The sequence below is a fragment of the Triturus cristatus genome, chromosome 7, assembly GCF_964204655.1.
Source record: "Triturus cristatus chromosome 7, aTriCri1.1, whole genome shotgun sequence".
NCBI classification, from domain to species: domain Eukaryota; kingdom Metazoa; phylum Chordata; class Amphibia; order Caudata; family Salamandridae; genus Triturus; species Triturus cristatus.
The window spans coordinates 944045082-944066243 of NC_140590.1; the positions used below are offsets into that span (position 1 = coordinate 944045082).

At 46.2% G+C, this 21162-nt stretch overlaps 1 protein-coding gene across 4 annotated transcripts in view; it reads left to right on the plus strand.

Moving 5' to 3' along the window:
- The window catches only part of CNOT6 (CCR4-NOT transcription complex subunit 6), a 355968-nt gene that overhangs the window by 330826 nt on the left and 3980 nt on the right, over nucleotides 1-21162 (plus strand). The gene's annotated exons all lie outside the window — the stretch shown is intronic.

Genomic DNA, 21162 nt, shown 5'->3' on the forward strand with positions numbered 1-21162 from the left:
GAGATGTAAAAAGTGGCACGGCCTGGACCACCTCTCTGCAATGCAGCTCAGTGGCGCATACTGGAAGCACCTGGTGGGCTAGTTAGCCCCCAGGGGCCCTCCGGATTGAAGGGGAATTATTTCCCCAACTTAAAACGTGCCATAGGGCGTGTTTGCACACGTCACCTCAGGACCCGTCCCCTCCCTTCCCCACTGTGTAAACACGCCCTGTGGCCGTTTTTTAAGTTGGGAGATTAAGTCCCCTTGAATCCTGAGGATCACTAGGGGCAAAATAGCCCACTAGGTACGTCCAGTAAGCGCCATTGCAGAGAGGTGTAAAAAGGGGCACGGCCTGCACCACCTCTCCGCAACGCAGAGCAGTGGTGCTTACTGGAAGCACCTGGTGGGCTGGTTGGCCCCCAGGGTCCCTCAGAATTGAAAGGGAATTATTTCCCCAACTTAAAACGCGCCACAGGGCGTATTAGCACACGTCTCCTCAGACCCCGTCCCCTCCCTTCACCACTGTGTAAACGCGCCCTGTGGCCGTTCTAAGTTGAGAGATTAAGTCCCCTTGAATCCTAAGAGTCCCTAGGGTCAAACTAGCCCACTAGGTACCTCCAGTAAGCGCCACAGAGCTGCGTTGCATAGAGGTGTAAAAAGGGGCGTGGCCTCAGAACACCTGTCTGCAACGCAGCTCCCTGGCGCATACTGGAGATACCTGTTGGGCTAGTTGGCCCTCAGGGACCCTCAGTATTGAAGGGGAATTAATTCCCCAACCTACAACTGGCCAGGGGGCGCGTTTGCAGAGTGCTGCAAGGAGGGGGCGTGGCCTCCGGCACGATGCCGGTCTTTTATTTATTTTATTTTTTTTAAGAAGGAGAGCGGTGTAGCCCCCCTTTTTCTAATTTACTGGCCCTGGGGACCCCATCCCCCAGGGCCTGCACCCTAATTTTTTTTGTTGAAAAAAATAAATTTGGCCCTCCCAAGGCCTTAATCGGCCCCGGGGACCCCAACCCCTGGGTCATGGCATGTTTTTTTTATTTTTAATTCTTTAGGAGGGGTCTGCGTTGCCCCCCTCCTCAGGCCACTTATGGCCCCGGGGACCCAATCCCCCGGGGCCGGTTTTTGTTTTTTTATTATTTTTAAAAAATATATATTTATAGAAACACCTAGGACATGCTGGACAAACCGTATGTACCTATCACCATGACTATTTGCGGTATATTCATTAAAAGGCGACTATGCATAGAATGAATCCACATGGAATGTATTTACACCGCTATTGAAGCTCTAACATGTCTGACGCCCTACTGTGCCTAATACCGGCGCCCCCGCCGGTGGGTCCTCTCCAAGTAGACACCCTTGTCGTTTATTTATACAAACATGGGAAGCTATTGACGGGCACATTTAATATACACGCACACCAAGCCATTCAAAGGGGATTCGACAAAAATTCGACCAAACTATGCAAGAAACCCCCCTCACGGTTAATAAAACACACATCCACCGCTGGATGTGTAATACTTTTTATTTTACTCTCTGGAAAGGAGACGAACCTCACTTGAGAGTCACAGCGTGCTCCTGGCTGAGCCCAATGCTGTGTTACACCCACCAGTGTCCGCCGAGTGCCACACACCTCTGTGTTGTATTCCACCAGCTAGTGCGTATGCTATGACACTCTCTAGCCCATGTGCACTGTAACACCACCCCGTGAATGTCATGCCACACTTGCCTTCACACGGGTTATATTGCCCCATCTAACGTGCCTTCCTCGATGCCTATGTTATAACACACAGCGCCATGCCATACATATTACAATCTGGGATCCATATCTTTGTCACAGTGCATATGCAACGTTACACTCCCCAGCACATATTTTATATTACAACTTTAGAGACTAGATAGGTTACACAACACTGCCCGGTGCAGTGTATTGCATAGCACGCGCTAGTGCCTGTGCTATCTCGCGCTATCCAATGAATCTGTCATTGCGCACAATGTATTGCATATTATATTTCACGCCCGGTTCATCTTGTATCACACTTTTTGGTGCATAGTTTATACCATATACTATATCTAGTTTTCCTTTACAATCGCGCTCTCAGGACTATGTTCTATATAACACTGCGTCCACCTACCCTTTTCATGGGCATTACATTTAGCGATGGGGGTGGAGGGTCAGGGGGTGTTTCTGCCTAGTGAGCCCGGAGTCACAGTCACAAACTTCCTCTTCTTCCTGAATAAAAGTGAGATTATGCTGCATACTTGTTCATATTTGAAGTAGCTCGCACAGACACACATTTTAAAAACAATAAAGTTCCTAATACCCACCTTCTCTGAACAGTTAGCGTGCTGCCCCATCCACCTCCTCCCTATCCTCTGTTGTCTGAATCCATGGACTAGCCTCCTCTCTCCTGCCATGCATGGTGTGATGTGCTGCCACTGCCCTCCATTTAGCATGATGTACCAGTCCACTCCTCCCGCCCTCCATTGCCCAATTCTATGACCCATCATTGACCTCCTGCTTAGCCTCTGTGCTTAGCTTGCTGCCCCTATTCTCCTTCCCTCTGCCCTCCGATGTCTTAGTGCATGCCCCTGCTCCATCCTTTTTGCCCACCATGTTCCATGGACCTGCCACTCCTATCTACTCTGAGTGTTCTGTTGAGCTGCCACTCCCCTTCCACCTGCCTAGATGACTGTAACCTGTCCCTGCCACCTCCACCCTGCCTGTCCACATGCCATGCCCCTATCCCCTTCCTCCTGTCCTCCATGGTCCATTTTACTGCCACACCCTTCTGCCCTCCTTGGTCTTTTGTGCTGCAACTGCTCCTCCTGCCTGCCCCGCGCAGTCTGTTGTGAGGGCCCTTCCCCTGAACTCTCTTGTCTGTGCCCAGGTCCTGACCCTCCCTTCTATCTTCCATGGTCCTTTGTGCATGCCCCTGCACCCTCCTTCTTACCCATCATAGTCCTTGTGCTGCCACTAACCCTCCCGCTTGCCATGCATTGTCTTTTGTGCTGCCATGGCCCCTCCCACCTTCCTTGTGTGGTCAGCTAGCTGCCCCTGACCCCCTCCCACCTTCCCTCCATGGTCTGTGTGTATGCGATCATAGTCACATTGTTGCTCTCCATGGTGTCTTGTTTCTAGTGCCCATCCTGCCTGACCTCCATGGTCATCTTGCTGCTCCTGCACTGACGTTGCCCCCAGCCCTCCGTTTCCATGTGCAGACCCCTATCTCCCCCCCCCCCCCCCATCCCCCCTCCTAGCTTGTCTGTTCCATTGTAATGCCCCTGATCCGTCCCTCCTGCCCTTTATGGTCTGTTATGCTGCAGCTTTCTCTCCTGTCTGTCCATTATGGTCAGCTAGCTTCCATTGCCTCTTTCCCCTCTGTTCTCTGTTGTCCGTGTGCATGGTCCTGTCCCCTCCCTATTGCTTTCTATGGATTGTTGTGCTGCACTCCCGTCACGCATGCGCTGTGTGGTGTATTGTGCTGCTGCAAACCCTGATGCCTGCCCTGTAGGGTCAGTTTGGTGCACCTCTCCATGTCCCTCCTGTCCTCAGTTATCCGAGTCCATGTCCCTACCCAAATTCCTCCTGCCTACCATGATCCAATGTACCATACTTGCGAACATTTTGAACTTGGTAAGAGGGAGGTTTTGAAAAAAAACTGGGGTATTGATTTTCCCCTTTAAGTTACATTTAAAAAGAGGAGATTGTAGACAGGAGACAGATCAAATAAAGCCCATTTGAGCTTAAAAACAGTGAACGTTTCCTAGCTGAAACGGGTTTGTTGACATGTATGGTTGTACTACCACTGCCTCTTCCTTCTGCCCACAATGGTCTATTATATTGACACAGCCTCTTGCCAGTCCTGTATTGTTGGTTTGTTTCCCCTGCCCCCCTTTCCACTGCCCTCCATAGTCTGTTGTGCTGCCACTGCCCTTCCTGCCTGCCCAGAGTGGTCAAATTGTTGCCTCTGCACTCTCCTACCTGCCTTCAATTTTCAGAGTCTGTGCCCCTGGCCTCTGCCTCTCAACAGTATCCCAATGAACAACTAGATTGCTAACATTCTATATTTATTACAAAAGTGTGGAACGCCTGACGTCATCTTGATGTAATCAAAACTGTAATACCTAGAGTATTTCCTTTAGAAGTTACATGTATCAAAATTATGGTTAGTGCTCTAAAAAAACTAAAATGAGGACATATTTTCTGAGTTTTCAAAGAGCGACAAAGAACTTTTAAATTATTTGTAATCTTTGTTTTTTTTATCCAGTTGACCACTTGATTAAATGTGGCACCTAGGGGAGAGGATGTGGTGTTACTTCCAGAACTGCATACTTTGCAACTGGGGAACCAGGTTGGAGTTTCTGCTTCAGCTCAACATTCTGTGATTCTGGTCAAATCACTTAATCTCCCCATGTCTACAACCAAAATGAATTTGATCTTGTGTGATGTAACCAATGCTCATGTAAAGCACTCCAATACCTGACAAGTCTGCACAAATACACAAAAAATAAGTGTTTTGCTCACTTCTGTCATTGGGCTACATGTGGGCTACATCTGGGTGATATGTGTGCTGTATTTGGGCTCTTTTGTCTCTGGTGGCCATCTTGTGAGATTTATTTGTTATGAAGTTTCCTAATTTCCTCATTTACTGCAGTCTCCACAGTAGGAAATACTTTCAGTTTTTTTACTTTGGTTCCATCAAGAAGGCATTCAGATGTGTCACACATTTGCCATAAATTCTGAATGTTAGCACTCTAGTTGCTCATTAGATCACTGTAGTAAAGCTACTGCTCACCAGGGAAGTCTGCTGCTGGTATTCAAAGTGCATTTTTCAGTCTGCATGTCAGAATTTGTTTATGAAATAGAAGAGGATTTGAGAAGTCAAAATGTGCCCTAATTTTTCTTTCTGCAGCACTAATCATACATTCTATGGCAAAATGAACCCCCTCATTTTGTTCCTTTTTAAATTAAATGTTTTAAGAGTTACCACTTTATTCCAACCAAGATGGCTTCAGGTGTGCCATACGTTTGTCATAAGTAGGACTGTTAGTGCTCTAGTTGTTCTTTAGAACACTCTGGGAAGCTGCAGTAGAACACAAAGGAATCAACTGACAGTCTCTGCCCTTGTTGGATGTACATGTTTTACTGAGAATGTCAGACTTCATTCTCACATGACTGAGAAAGATAATGTGAATTTACAGAAAACATGCTCTCAGTTTAGCTTATAGATCACCTTCCAAACCTCTGTGGGAAAAGCATGAGAAAATAGTTTTCTCTCAAACATGATTCATGATATCACAGCAGAAGGCTTTTTCACATGGTAAAATCACCTTAGAACACACCACAATTCCTAAAATGATTATGGTACCATCAACAAATGATTTTATAATGTAACTAAAGTATTAAAACCTTCTATTAATTATGCAATGCTTTTTCATGAGGTGCTATCCTGTATATTGGTCCCAAGATGGCTGCCAACACTTCTTGGATGAAGTGCTGACAGCCAATCAGATCTCACGATGAGATGTGTGGTTAGGCTCCGCCCAGATATATATGCGATTTTACTTTTGATTTTCTCAGGAACTACTGAACGGATTTACACCATTTAAGCAAAAGGTACGAGTCTGAACTGAGGACTACCTCTTTGCAAAATTTGGTGTAATTCCGTTCAGCACTTCGGGCTGTAGCTGCATCAACAGGTCCTATGGGAAAATGCATGGGGAAAACGCGTTTTGGGACCCCCCTTTTTTCTCGGGCCCCTGCTTGACGAATCACCGTGAAATTTTCAGGATAGGAGCAGACCAAAAGTTTGGAAAATTTCGCGAAGATTCATCCATCGACACCAACGTTATTCCAAATAGAATGTTGCGGATTTCCTATGGAAAATAGGTCCCAACTATAACTATCTACTGGCGACTGCCAGTAGGATATATATATATATATATATATTTATATATATATCTCCCTGTGGGCCCAGAAGTTGGAACGCAAGTACGTGGACGTGCTAGCCAGGTTGCTGCGACGCTTTCCCCTTCCGGTGTTTCCAGTGCGGAGGATCGGCGGGTGAGGAGGCATCAACAGTGACTGCATCTGGCATTTCCAATCAGGTACAGCGCGTGAAAGGCCAATAACAGGTGGAGAGGTGTGCATCGACAAGCGGAACCCCCTCAAGCATTGGGCAGTGTAGGGAGGCATCTTGCGATACGTATTGTTTGAAAAGGCCATAAAAATGTCCGCAGACATACTCAGGGACCGTGAGTTGGCAGCTGAGGGGATGTTTTCGGACTCCCCAGAAGACGGTCAAGGAGCTAGTAAAAAGACCAATGAGGAGCCCAGTAAAGGGATGGGGCTCAGGGACAGTTTCCGAGCACTGGAAAAATTGAAGCGGCAAGAACAATCAAAATGGTGGGAGGCTCGGTCATTACAAAGGTATTTGGATGTCGGGAGAATTCAGAGAGGCCTCCGCATAATGATTGCCCCCAGCTATGAATCCCCAAACCCCCTCATGATGGCAGAATGGGGGGAATGTAATCTGGAATCGTCCAGGCGACTTGTTATCATACTAGTGAAATATGCTGATATTGATAGGAGAGCGCTGCAAGAAAAGATTGAGCTTTTGGAAAAGGAAATTGAACCACAGGGTGATCCACAACTTAAACAGAAAATGGTGGAAGAAATGAATGCACGACTTGAAAAGGAGGAGGAAAAAATAAAGAATCGAAAGACATATAAATTTAGACGGGATCGGGACGATTATGTAAACGGACAGATATTTACATTCGCAAGGAGATATGACTCCATGCGAGTTGATACAGCTAAAAAACGTCTGGGTAACAAGGAGGATAGAAGAAATAACCAAATGGCAACTAACGCTTCCCCCTCAGCCTCCGAGCTAAGCTCAGCCATGGAGAGTGGTTCTGAGTCAGATAATGTGGGAGTAAGATCGGAGGCAAGCAACGTAAAATTAACATTGGGGGAAGAGCTAGAGATTTTAAAACGCAGCAGGAAAGAAACACTCAGACCACGCACCCAGGTACCCGAAAAAACAGGGCAACCCAGCGAAGAAGGGAGCGTAGGCAAGCAAGGAGGAAACGTCAGAAGGCGTGGGAGGGGCAGGGCTCGCCGATAGCTGACCTGCTATCAAAAGAAAATTGTGATAACGACCCCTCCACTACAGAAAACACTAATACTATCGTCAACCTTGCAGGTATTGATCTCTCTATTGCTGAACGCCAACTTCTATCATTAGGACTCTCTTATTGCCCAGAATCCAATTTTAACTACACTCAAACTCGCGCTGATATCTATAAATTTATACGTAAGCTCAAATTGCAAAAATATCATCAGCGAGGCATTAAGGAAAGATTAGAACAAACGGAATGCCCAGTTCAGACTTGCGAAATGTATGGTCTTCGGGGGTCCGATTATGAGCTTCTCAAGGATATGCGCAGTTTGGAAAGAGGTGACGTCAATACTAATAGTCAGTCACAAGATGAAAGGATGTCAACCAATACACAAACATCTCAGATCCCTGGTACGGATATTAAGCCATGGACTCCGTTTCGACCAAAATCCAAATTTGTACCAGTGATGGCGAGAGACTATAGATGTTTTTAATGAACAAATTGTGGCGCAAATTAAAAGACTCAACATTGCTACTAATGATGCAAGTAAAAGGAAATTCACCAATCATGAGAGAAGATATTGGCAACTCATCAAAAAACTAAGGGAAAACCATGAAATCATCATACGCAATTTGGTGTTGTGGCCACTAAAAGAATACTTAGAAGAAGCCCATAGCCAATTAAGCAATATGGAGTGCTATAAAAGAGTTGCACCGACCAAATTTAAGATCACACAAGAGGCGCTCTTTTCCCAGCTTATAGCATGGAGAAGTACAGGCTTACTCAGTTGGGATGAGTACAAATATCTTAAAAAGGAAAATGCCACCATCCCTGTAATCTACTTCATACCCAAACTGCACAAGGATATGAACAAACCTCCAGGGCGCCCTATAATTGCTGCGTGTGATGGTCTCCTAGAGAACATGTCTAGATACATTGACTTTTTTTTGCAAGATTTCGTGAAAAGTCTAAAATCATTTGTACAGGACACAAGTGACTTTCTATGGAAAATGCAAAATATTAGGTGGAAATCCTCTTATTTAATGATTGCACTAGATGTGTCCTCGTTGTACACTTGTATTAGGAACAATGATGGTATCAAAGCTGTAGAATATTTTTTGATGAATAGGCCGATGGATTTCCTGCATCACAACAAAATGCTGTTGAAAATGCTTGTATTTTGCCTTGAAAACAACCCGTTTCTTTTTAATGGTTTAATGTACCAGCAGATACAGGGAGTTGCTATGGGGGGCCAGCTTCTCTCCCAGCTATGCCTGTTTGTTTATGGGTTGGTGGGAGGAGCTGGTCCTCATGCAACAGCATGAACAAGTATTTAATGAGAAGGTAATTTCCTGGCTCCGCTATATAGACTATCTTTTTATAGTGTGGGACGGCGATGTTGAAAGCGCTACTGCTTTTATTTTAAAGCTGAATGATAATGCACTAAATTTAAATTTTACTTCAAATATTAGCAAAGATAAAGTCACATTCCTAGACGTAGAAATAAAAATAATTAATAGGTTATCCACTACCCTCTTCAGGAAACCAACGGCAGGGAATACACTACTGCACACCTCTAGCGCCCATCCTCCACACCTGATTAAGAGCATCCCCTATGGGCAGATGCTCCGTATCAGACGGATATGTAGTGAGGAAGAGGAATGCAATATAAAGCAGGGAGAGAGCAAGGTCAGATTCCTTAACAGGGGATACAGCTCTGAAATTATTGAATCTGCCATCACCAAATCTAGGTCTTTGGCTAGACATGACCTATTAAAACAGAAAGAGGGTCTACCAGACCCAAACAGAGCGCAGGAGCCTATTCGATTAATCTTAGGATTTTCTCGTCAGGAAAAACAAATAAGAAATATTGTGAGAAAAAGCTGGACTATAGTGAAAGACGACCCGATAATTGGAGAACTATTATCTAGTAGTCCCTCAGTCGCTTTCAGAAAGACTAACAGTATGGGTATGGCCTTAGTCAGAAGCAACTTGGAGATGGCAAATAAGGGCTCCTGGCTATCGGTGAGAAAGGGATTCTATAAGTGTACATCTTGTAAAGCGTGTAAATATGCAATCAATACCAAAAATTATGTTACAGCATTTGGCTCAAAATCATGATATTCGGCATTTCCTCACATGCCAAACAGAGTTTGCTGTTTATGTGCTTACCTGTAGTTGTAATTTAAGGTATGTAGGAAGCACAAGATTGCCAGTACATAAAATAATCCTTCAGCATTTAAGAGCAATTTGCAATAACGATGAAAGCTACCCAGTAGCCAAACATTTTAAAAGTAAACACAATAGTGACGCTAAATTTTTGCAGTATTATGTTATTGATACAGTTATCCCACAAAAGAGAGGAGGCGATAGGGAATCCAAATTAAGGAGGTTAGAAACAACATATATCCTACAATTGGATTCCAAACACCCCATGGGACTTAATAACAGCGAAGATCTTTATACATTTTTTATAAATGTATACAAATATAGTGCTTTTATATAATAATTTCCAATTGAAAATAAGTCTATAGTTGTCCAGCCACTACAAGATAGCTCAATGTATTTAAATAGGAATTTCTTCCTTTTCTTTATGTATTTTTATACCTCCTTCAATGGGTGCATGAATTTGTTTTTCACCACTGCAAAAGGTTTTAGGAAAAGATATATTAAGCAAATATTTTAAGGATGATATTTATATATTTATTTGTGTGTGTATATATATATATATATATATATATATATATATATATATATATATAGTGTTTTAGGTCTGATTTTAGAAATTGGTAATAGAGAGTATATTTATTACTTCTATTAATTGATATATAATTTCTGATGTGGTCCACCTATAACAATCTATTCAAGTTTTTATTTCTGGTCATCCTGAGCTTCTTTGCACTTTATAAATGTCCTTGCGTTTTGCACTCTATTCCGACCCAAGCGGAGAACTGACATTATGTCATAATAGGTTTGGAGTAGTTTCTTTGTGATTAGAATTGGTCACTTGCTAGCATCCGTTGAATGGATTTATTGTAATTGGTATATGTTTAATTGCACTTTAAAATAATTATGTATATTTATATAATTAGCACTTTTTATTTCAATATTATCTTTTTCTGGACATGATGTAAAGCGGATTCATTTTGCATTTATGCAGATATTATGGAGTTGAGATACCATTGTACATTTCAAAAATTTTTGGTGATGTATAAAAAATAGTAAGATATGATGTTTACATTATGTGGGTATTGCTAAGAAGACGGTATCTTACTTCTATTGTGAAATATTTCTTTCATGTCCATGAATTGATTCACCAGCACTTGCACTTTAAATAGAGCGGTCATCAGCCATAGAGTTGTCATGTGATCAAGGGCGGGATCGCCCGAAACGCGTAATGGCGGATAATGGCTAAATAACCTCTGCACAAGAACTATTGGGTCTGCACCTGTTTGTTTTGAACAAAGAATGTGAAGGAGAGTTGGAGTGGAGATATATATATATATATATATATATATGTATATATGTATATATATATATATATGTATATATATAATGCTGGGAAATCCGTTTGGTGGCTTTGAAATCCGTTTGGTGGCTTTCAGTGTGCAGCAGACAGCCTTTGAGGAAGGGAGTTTCCCGAAACGCGTCAGGACTCTGCTGACGTCGAGTGTGCCTGGTCCTTCCCTGACCCTATGGTTTGTCAAGAGGAGAGTGCGCCCCGCCTTGGGCAACTTGTGAAACTTTATATATTCGGCCTGCTCGGTCGAGGGGCGCACCGCCGCAGACTCAAGCGGTTCCTGTGCTGGACTGTGGTTCGGCGCGCGGGACCTTTTGACACAAGGCAGCATTGGGGGAAGGCTTTGATGACACACCCGTGATTTTTGCATTATTTTGTACAATAGACTGCCAGCAGCCCACATGGGTTTTGATCATGGACTCCCAGTCCCAGAAAGCAATGGTGCATTTACTCACCTGAATGTAATATTGGATTGCATTTAAATAAAGAGGGAGAATGCTGGGAAATCCGTTTGGTGGCTTTCAGTGTGCAGCAGACAGCCTTTGAGGAAGGGAGTTTCCCGAAACGCGTCAGGACTCTGCTGACGTCGAGTGTGCCTGGTCCTTCCCTGACCCTATGGTTTGTCAAGAGGAGAGTGCGCCCCGCCTTGGGCAACTTGTGAAACTTTATATATAATATAAAGCTCCTCAGTCCTAGCTCTCGATGAATCCCACGTCACTCAGGATAATGTAGAGAGCACATTCAATTAATCCTGTCCAATGTCAGAACAGTGCACGCCTCACCCGAAACGAACACCGTTGGTACTATAGCAAAGTACACCCTAACTTGCACAGTCCATCCCTGACTACTCTGACTTCTCCTTTGGTGCACTATTTCTTGGCCGAGGGTGCAAATTGTACCTGGTGACTCCAGGCCAGGAGGGGTCAACAAATAATTGTTCCTTAATGGCTCGGATCTCCGGATGGACCACTGCATTTAGTACGTCGTCATTCTCTGCATCCGTTTGGGTCCATGTAAGCTTTGCGTTGCCAAAAGGGACAAACTGGGGCACTTTCTCACCCTCCGCGTCCCCAATGCCGTCCATCACCCATTGATCATAGGATAAGGGTATCCTGTGGCAGTGGCTGGAATTAATCCAATTCTTTCAGCTGGCAACCTTCACATCGGTCTGGGTAGCGAGGAGGACCTGCTCGGGCCCCTTCCACCGGGGCTCCAAGCTCTTCTTCCGCTGAATTTCGTAGCAACCCCCTGTCCCCAGACTGGATGTTATGGCCTGACCCTCTGGTATAGGTGCGAGTGACTCTCGAATCTGTTGGTGAATAGAACACAAATTTTAAGTAAACTGACACACGTAGTCTGTCAATTTAGGGTACTCAATCTCAGAAAACCGTTGGGGACGTGAGACGCCCCAGACATTTGCCGGGCGTCCAAACACGACCTCATACAGTGACAGTCCTGTCCTAGAATGTGCTGCTGTTCTTGTCCACAAAAGAGCTAATGATAAAGCACCTGGCCACTGTAACCCTGTTGTCTCCTGAATCTTTGCTAATTTCAGTTTGAGAGTGCCATTGTACTTCTCAATCAAACCTGCTGATTGAGGTTGACTCGCAGCATGGAACTTCTGTTTAATGTGTAGACCCTCACAAACTAACTGGATAACCTTGGCATTGAAATGACTTCCGTTATCACTCCAGATCAAAAGGGGCAAAACTGAAGCGAGGAAAAAAACGACTTCAGGAGTACCTTTGCAGTCGCAGCGGCTATATTCTCTTTCGTGGGGTAATCCTCAACCCATTTACTGGATGCAAAAACAACCACCAACACATACTTCAAATTATTGACCCTGTCCATTTCAATGTAGTCCATTTGAAGGACCTCAAAAGGGAAAGTTGGACGTGCAAAATTGAGGGGTGGTGTAGGGGTTCCCTTGCCAGGATTGTGCATCATGCACACCATGCAGTACTTCACAAAATGTGTAGCTGTCTTCAAAATGTTGTCATGTTGCCATACGGGGTCTAACAACTTGCAAATACCCATAGCACTGATTTGGGCTGGGCCATGAGCCATTGTGACTACAGGATGAACATGTGCATCTGTCAACATCCATCTCTGCTTCCCTGGCTTGTCAATCCACCATTCCTCATTGTTCAATTTTGCTGTACTTTCTTGCCACACTGCTAAATCCTCCACCAGCCTTACTCTGGATTTCCTTCATATTCTCTAGTGTATCCTCAAACATGGTGACCTCGGGCACCCACCTAGTGGGACTTGCTACAAATATTCTTTTAATCTTAGTTTGGGCTGTTTCCTTAGCTGTCTGATCTGCAAATGCGTTCCCCCTTACCCACATCGTCAGTAACTTTCCTTTTGGCGCCGCACTTCACTATTGCCAATTTCTTAGGAAGTGTCAAAGTGGACAGAAGCCTATATATAAGAGGGCTGTGTTGAATTTTCAGCCCATGGGAAGTAAGGAACCCTCTCTGCCCAGAGCCGCCCAAAATGATGGGTGACTCCAAAAGAGGGGGGGGGGGGGGTTGTGTACACACATCCTACATACATTTTTGGTTTTTTAGAGCATTGTGTTTGATGTTCTGTAGCTTGGACCTACTGAGCATGTAGGCTACAGCACAGCATGAACCACATGACTGTCCGACCTGAGAACAGGGACGATCCACTACTTCGTGTAGTGAACACCCTAGATAGATTCAATAGAAAAGATGCAGCCCTGAACTCTGCTAGTACACACATACACTGTTTGGTAGATGGCTCCTCACCAGGCACCCTAGAGCAAACTCGTGGCCCTCACGCTGTGGGGGATTGGGAAACCTGGTGCTGTGTCATGAGACTGGCAAACAACCTCATGACTACACCTTTATAACCTGAAACATTAGAGGTGTGTCCACGATATTCAAATGCCACAAATTCATGAAGACCTGTGCTCCTCCAGAGAATGCATATTTTTTGATCACCTAAACTATTCATCCGCAAAGATGTACTGGGCCTTTCCACTATATCACTGGCTTCTCATTGTATGCCTGTGGTGCCATTGTGTGGGTTAGTCTGAGTTCCATGCAATCTGGGAAAGTATGATCTTGACCATGAGAGACCCTAAGTGAGTAACTGATGTCTGGTGGCAGCTATATAGGCCTGCAGACATCCCAGCCAGCAGCGAGTGATGTCTATGCAGACCTGCCTGCGTCACCTGCTGGCATTCAAAAGTACTGCAGAAGATTTTCCAGGTCAAGTCGGACACCAGGTGGAGTATTCAAGAGGTGAGGAATCTGCTGATAGATGGTATCTACCAGATAGAGCATCGCCAAAAGTAAGTTACTTGTTCATCAACTGTACCTCCATTCGTTCTCAGCTTGGGTGGTTAAATACTGTGTCTCTCTTGTCTGAGCACAAAGACCTCCTACATATACACTAATGATACATCCATTGACCCGGAACTGCCAAACCTGTAGGTTGACTATTTTAGAACCGTGTAACTGGTAAGAACTAGAAAAATGCATGGATTCAAAATATGTTGCAGTTGGCAGTAGTCATGCCTTTGACAGTATTCAGGTATGATAAAAGCAGTGTAAAAAAACATTGCAGGGAGATTGAAGACCTTGAAATCTAAAACGCGTTGTTGCTAAAGCTATCAATGTCTCTTAAATGTCTCCTCAATGTTGCTGCTTATGTTGCTGACCTAAAAAGTGACAACCTTTCTGAAGGATTGTTCTCTGGTACTGGCTGAAGATTCAAGCTGGCATGCTGCAAAAAAGTGCACAAATGCATTTTGGTTTTGTATTTATTAAGGGTTAGAGGTTTCTCTTGAATATTTAAGCGCTTTTGAGAGCGGTTCTGACCTAAATCCCTCAAATATATTTTTAAAAATATATGTTAAGCTGACAGACTTCTAGTCGTAGATTCCTTACCTTTTAGGCTCTGTGTCTCTCCCATTCTCGATTGAGAGGAAGGTCCTGAGAACAGTCGCGTAGCCCACACTCCTCTACCTATTTGAAATCTTCGGGATGTTCAGGTAAGCACAGGAAGTCAAAGAAGCATGGGCGTTCTTCGATTTTACACGGTCTGTTGGCTGACAGGACACAGCGTCATCTCTCTAGGCCTCCCTATCAGGAACCTCATTCCGAGATTGCTCCGCGCCGCCCCACTTTTCCGGGAGGCGGAGCGTCTTCCGCCCAATTCAACAATTTTATCAGCCCTTGCACCTCATCTTTGGAAATCCTGGCTCAGTAAGGCCCCCATGGGTCTGTTATCTGATCTGGACCAACTTATTTCGTTCAAACTCGACCTTCCCCCCCCCCCCCAAAATCGATCCGGGCAGCGAGGCTCCAGCAACTGGTCGGCATCAACCGAATCCTCGTCCTCTACTTGGACACTGAACCGGACCGCCATCGATAGATGTCTATTTAGACGCCGGAAGGGACTTTTGTCCTTGTGTTCATTCCTGGTGTTGTTTTTGTACCAGGAGGTAGTAAAGAGGACTGGGAAGGACAGCTGGACCCTTTAACATACCAGCTTGAAGACCCCATGGACTGGCGGATGGAGCTGGGCGAGGCCAGTGGGTTATACACTTTCCCTGACACTTGCATGCTTTTTCCCCTCTACGGTGACTACAGAGGAGGGGGGCATCCTATGCAATGGTGGTGAGAAGGGCAGCTTAGGTCCTGGGCCTTGAGCTCCCTTCGTTGACAGGGCTAACCTCCTGACGGAGGTACTTCAGCCTACAGCCGCTACCTCTGAACCTCTTTTGCCTTCCAATGAAGCCCTCACTGATATCTCTCTAGGCACTTGGTCCAGGCCCAGCACAGGGGCTCCTGTGGACAGTACAATTGCCCGCCACCATAGCAGGGCTCCCCAGCGTTCCTTATGCAGCATCCTTCCCCTGAGAGCTTGATTGTCCAATCCTCCTTTTCCAAAGGCACATTTCCTTCTGCTCCCCCAGATAGGGAATCCAAGAAGCTGGACAATCTTGGGAAGAGGATGATTTCTTCTTCTAGCTTGGCATTGTGGTCGGTGAATACTGCTTGCCTCTTGGGCCGATACTCCCATACCTTCTGGGATACGGTTACGCAGGTGCTTCCTCAGTGCCCGGAGGAGGCCCGGGCTGTTCTCTCTCAGGCAGTTGCTGATGGAAGAGACACAGCGAAATTCACCTTTTTGTTGTGGACTGGACACCACCGACTCACTGGGAAGAGCGGTTCTCTCGTCAGTAGCATTGCGACGCTGTGCTTGGTTATGGACTTCTGGCTTTTCAGGGGAATGTCCAATATACACTGATGGGCATGCCCTTTGATGGCATTTTCCTTTTTGGCGAGAAGGTGGACTCGCGTTTCAAGGAATCTTGGGCTACGGCAAGATCCTTGGGCCTCATGGTTCCAACCCATCCCTCTGTCTGCTTTTCGTCCCTTTCGTGCCTAGGGAATGGGTGCCCAGCCAAGTTCTGTCTTGCCCTGAGTCGGGCAAACTGTCCAGCCTCTGGCTGCAGACGTGGGACCCAGCGTCCTTTGGGGTCAGAGAGTCCGCTTTCGGGCCAGTAAACCCTTTCCCCCTCTGCCCCTGCTTCCAAACCCTCCTAGTCTGACGTTTCAGGCCCATCGTCGGCCAGTCGGAGGCAGTATTCATCATCACCTCCTCCGCTAAAGGTCCATTGCGTCGGCAGGTGGGTTCTGTAGATGTCCCTCGGCCTTCCACTTCCGGGTATTTCCCTGCTACTTAAACCTACCGGCTTCACAAGGCCCCCCCCCCCCCCCCCCCCCCGCCCCCTTTTGGCACCAGAGGCCTTGGCCACTTTGACAGGATGCTCATCCTTGGGCAGCCTTCCATCTTTGCTTATACCAATCATGGTTTTTATCTTCCCCCCCCCCCCTCTCTTTCTCTCCTCAAAACCAGCATGAGGTTTACTTTTGTAACCATCGTTGCTCTGCCTAACTATACAGGCGTGACTTGAACCCGAATTGGGTGAGTGCCATCGCACCATTTCCTATGGTGGTTGGCTACCACCAATGACACCAGTAGGTTTTGTATATGTCGCGTGTTCCACAAGTCTGCTGAGGTTTGTCTGGCCATGCACCTCTTGAGTTGCACTAACCACTTGTGGTTGTGGCATGTTTTTAATTTCATTTTGGAGGCATTATTGCTGTATGTGCATACCTTATTCGTGTACCATTGTTTTTCTCTCTCGGTTTTGAATCTCATTAGGTTGGTCCCATGATTTGTATTATTAAGGTGCCTCATTGAAAGGTCGTCAGAGTGATTGGTTCATTTTCCATAACCAACCACCCGTGTAGATAGTGCATCAAGATAGGTCCTAAAGAATTGCTGAGTGATTTACACACATAAGGCAAGAAACATGTTGACCATGACTACACACATATAGACCCCTCCGACCATTATAATCAGCGGTATCTCCATTCTGATTTTAAATGAGGCGAGTGGGCTCGCAGATTTAAAATTCATTTTGGAGCACCACCTTGCCTTATTTTATTTCTCCGCACATCACCTTACATCTGCACCACTAGGCCCCTCGCACGCACCTCACCTATATGGCTTGGGAAAAATATCTCTGACAAAGAGCCCCTCATTGGGTGCCCGTCCGGCATTGCAGCGCCGGCCTGATGAGCAAGCCCTATGATGAAGCATGACACCCAAATGGATGTGTGAGGGCCCCGCTTCCCAAATTGGGAGGCACCCACACTCCACTACTGAGTAAGGGTGTTGACCAACCTAGCCTCCTTCTCTTCTTTCCCCACCCTACAGGAACTGCATTCTCCTTCGGTGCTACATAGGGTTCTGCAGATAGTCCAAAGGGGCTACTCCCTCCCCTTTGAGACTGCCCCTCCCCCATGCGACCCTCCTACAACCATATGTCAGAGGATCATTTGGCGCTCCTCCGCAAGTGAGTTGTGTCTCTTAGCCATAGAGAGGTCCCTGTGCCAGAAATAGGACGTGGTTGTTATTCCCACTACTTACTGGTGCCCAAAAAAGTACAAAGGCCTGCATCCTGTCCTAGACCTCCAGACCCTCAATTCTTCCTTCGGAAGGAGAAGTCCAAAATGCTCACTTTGGCCCAGGTCCTTTCTACCCTTGGCCCAGCATAGTGGATGGTGGTGTTGGACTTGCAGGGCGCTTATATCCATATTCCCACATTACTTACGGTTCATATTGGGCCACAAGCACTTTCAGTTCACTGTGCGCCCCTTTGCCTAACCAGTGCCTCTCGGGTGTTCGCGAAAGTGATGGCGGGGGTCGCAGCTCATCTGCCCAGATAAGGGGTGCCAGTCTTCCTCTATCTCCATGGCTGGCTGTTTAAGGCAAGCTCACCCAAGCTAATTTCTCCCGCTTCTAGACTACGGCAGACCTCCTGCACTCGCTGGGGTTTACTAAAAACATGCCGAAGTCACACCTGACTCCCTCTCAAACGCTTCCTTTCAATGGAGTGATTCTGGACACATTGCAGTTCCGGGCTTGTCCTCCCAAGCAGCGAGTCCGGGATATTCGGGCTATGATACTGATGTTTCATCCTCCATCCTGGATTGCGGTGAGAATGACTGAGGCTGCTGGCACTTATGGCCGCCTGCATACTGCTAGTGGATCATGCCAGATGGCTTATGCAAGCTCTGCAGTGGGACCTTAAGTTCCAGTGGATGCAGCATCAGGGGAATCTTTCCGGATGCATCCAGATCTCGAAGAGAACTGTGCAGCAACTGCAGTGGTGGCTAGCGAACCAAGATTGGATCGAGGCAGATCCCTCTCCCTTCCCCAACCAGATCTGGCGGAGTCTGGCCTGAGTTTCAGCCTTTTGGAACTTTTTGGGTGATCGGACTGGCACTGAAGGCATTTCTTTCCTCTCTCAAAGGAAAAGTAGTGCAGGTGTTAACAGACCACACCACTGCCATGTGATACCTCAACAAACAGGGCTAGTGGGGTTGTGGACCCTTTGTCGGGAGGCGCCCTGGACATGGCTGGAAATCAGGGCATATCCCTGCTGGTTCACCAACTGGCGGGTTCTCTGAACGCCAAAGTGGATGAATACTGTCATCTGTGCGTGATTGATCATGAACGGAATCTCTATCCAGAGGTGGCGCAAGCTCTCCTTCGGCGCTAGGGAGAGCCTTGGTCAAATCTGTTCGCCTCCGAAGAGAATGTGCAATGTCAGCAGTATTACTCTTTGGAGTTTCCAAGGCCCCTCTCTGTCTCGGTCACTCTTTTCTGCGCTAGTGGAGCTTTGACCTCCTCTATGCCTATACCACTTCTGCCCAGAGTGCTCAAAAAGATCAAGCGCGACCGAGCTCATGTCATTCTTGTGGCTCCGGGTTGGACATGAAGAGTCTGGTATTTCTACCCTCTGAGCATGGCCATCAATCCTCCAATCAGACTGCCCCTTCTGTCGCAGTAGCAGGGTACTGTTCTTCACCAGAATCTTTCCAGTCTCCACCTCTTTGCATGGAGATTAAGCGGTGGCAGTTGACCGCTTTCGACCTTCCACCCGAAGCCTGTGATGTCATCTTGACAGCCAGGCATCCCTCCACAAAAACGGTATACACCTGTAGATGGAACAAAATTGTGGCATGGTGCATAGCAAAGGCTGTTTAACCTCTTTCTGCCTGTCTTTCGTAGGTTCTGTTGTACATACTTGCATTGGCCCAGCAGGGTTCTGCTTTGGGCACCCTTTAGGGTGGTCCTTCAGCTATCGCTGCCTTGCTGAGATTTCCAGATCAGCCTTCTTTGTTAAAATCTCCCTTTGTCAATAGGTTCTTAAGGGGCTTACTCACTTGTTTCCTCGGTCTCCTTTCATAATTCCCCAATGGGATTTAAATTTGGACTTGACTTTTCTTGTGTGCTCCCTTCAAGCATCTTCATAATTCCCCTCTCCGGCTTCTAGCCCTTAAGACTGCTTGCCTAATTGACATCACCTCTGCTCGCAGAGTTAGCGTGCTCCAGACTCTATCATCAAAGCCTCTCTATCTGTCTGTCCATCCAGATAAAGTGGTGCTTCACACAAAAGCTTTTCTCGTTCATAACGTGGTCACGTCCTTTCATGTGGGACAATCTATTACCCTGCCCCCACCTTTTACCCGCCCCGCATCCTTCCAACGAAGTGGAGAGTCTCCACGGCCTTGACCCTAAACGTGCATTGTCTTTATATCTTGATCGTTCAAAGACTTCCTGGTGGAAGATCAACTCTTCATTGGCCATGTGGGTGCCACAAAAGGTTGAGCAGTGCAGAAAAGGGCCGTCTCTCGATGGGTTGTCCTCTGCATGAAATTGTGCTACGCATTGGCAAAGAAGGAACCTGCTGTGGGGTCAGGTGCTCACTTTACTAGAGCAACAACAGCAACCACTGCGTTAGCACGCGGAGTCCTAGTCCTGGACATATGTCACGCAGCAGCATTGGCATCTCTGAACACATTTACGAGACTACTGCCTGGATAGCCAAGTCTGGAGGGACGGGTACTTTGCCTGCTCGGTCCTTTAGGACTTCCTCATGTGATTTTGGATCACCGACCCTCCTCCAGGGTGATATTGCTGGGGTATCTATTCTGAATGTAAGGAATCTATGACTAGAAGTCTATCAGTTGAGTAAGTTACTTACCTCCGTTTTTTTTTTTTTTTTTGCAGAGTTTTATATAGCGCGAACTTGACCCGAATCCAATCGGGTATCGGAGCGCTTTACATGGCACCAGTTACGTTACATTAGGACACACATTCATTCTTTGTTAGGCATGGGGAGATTAAGTGATTTGCCCAGAATCACAGGATGTTCAGCGACATTACTGAGACTCGAACCCAGTTCCCCAGGTCTGAGGTCGAGCGCCCTAGCCGTTTGGCCAACTCATCTCCTCTTGTAGAGACATATTGTAGTTGTAGATTCCTTACTGCTCCACCCATCCTTCCACTCAGCGAACTGATTTCTAGGTATAGGGACTCCCCCTTCCCCCAAAGGGCCCTAGTTCTGATGCACCAGTGGTCCGTGTCATATGGCTCTGCGTTCCTAGCATGGAAAATCTTGTTAAGAACTGATAGCGGGCCAGGGTGGCGTCTATGTAGGCCCCATGATGTCATTTCTGGTGAGCACGACGTCCATGGAGCCGACCGATGTACCTACCGACGTGCAGGGGTACTGCTAATGAAAAACTTTCGGATCCAGACTGACACCTGAGGGAAATTCTAATGGTAAGGAATCTACAACTAGAATATGTCTCTACCAGAAGGTAAGTAAAATACTCATCATTTGTTTTGAAGGTAATGTTTGTTCTAGGGTCATGGTTAGAAACCTCTAACATCTATGGTCTCTGCTGGGAATGTTAGCATTATTATGATGTTATGCCACTCAACAATAGCATATATGCCGAGGTGTGCGCTTTAGATCTGAACTATTTCCCTATGAGCCCAGCCTATGTTTCTCCAATGGATCTCTATCTTTGTTTTTAAACTTGAATCTAAAGTATAAAACCCACCAAAACACAGCTTTAAAAGCCACATCTATGAGAGAGGATTGAATTAATATTCGGTTTGTTTGTACA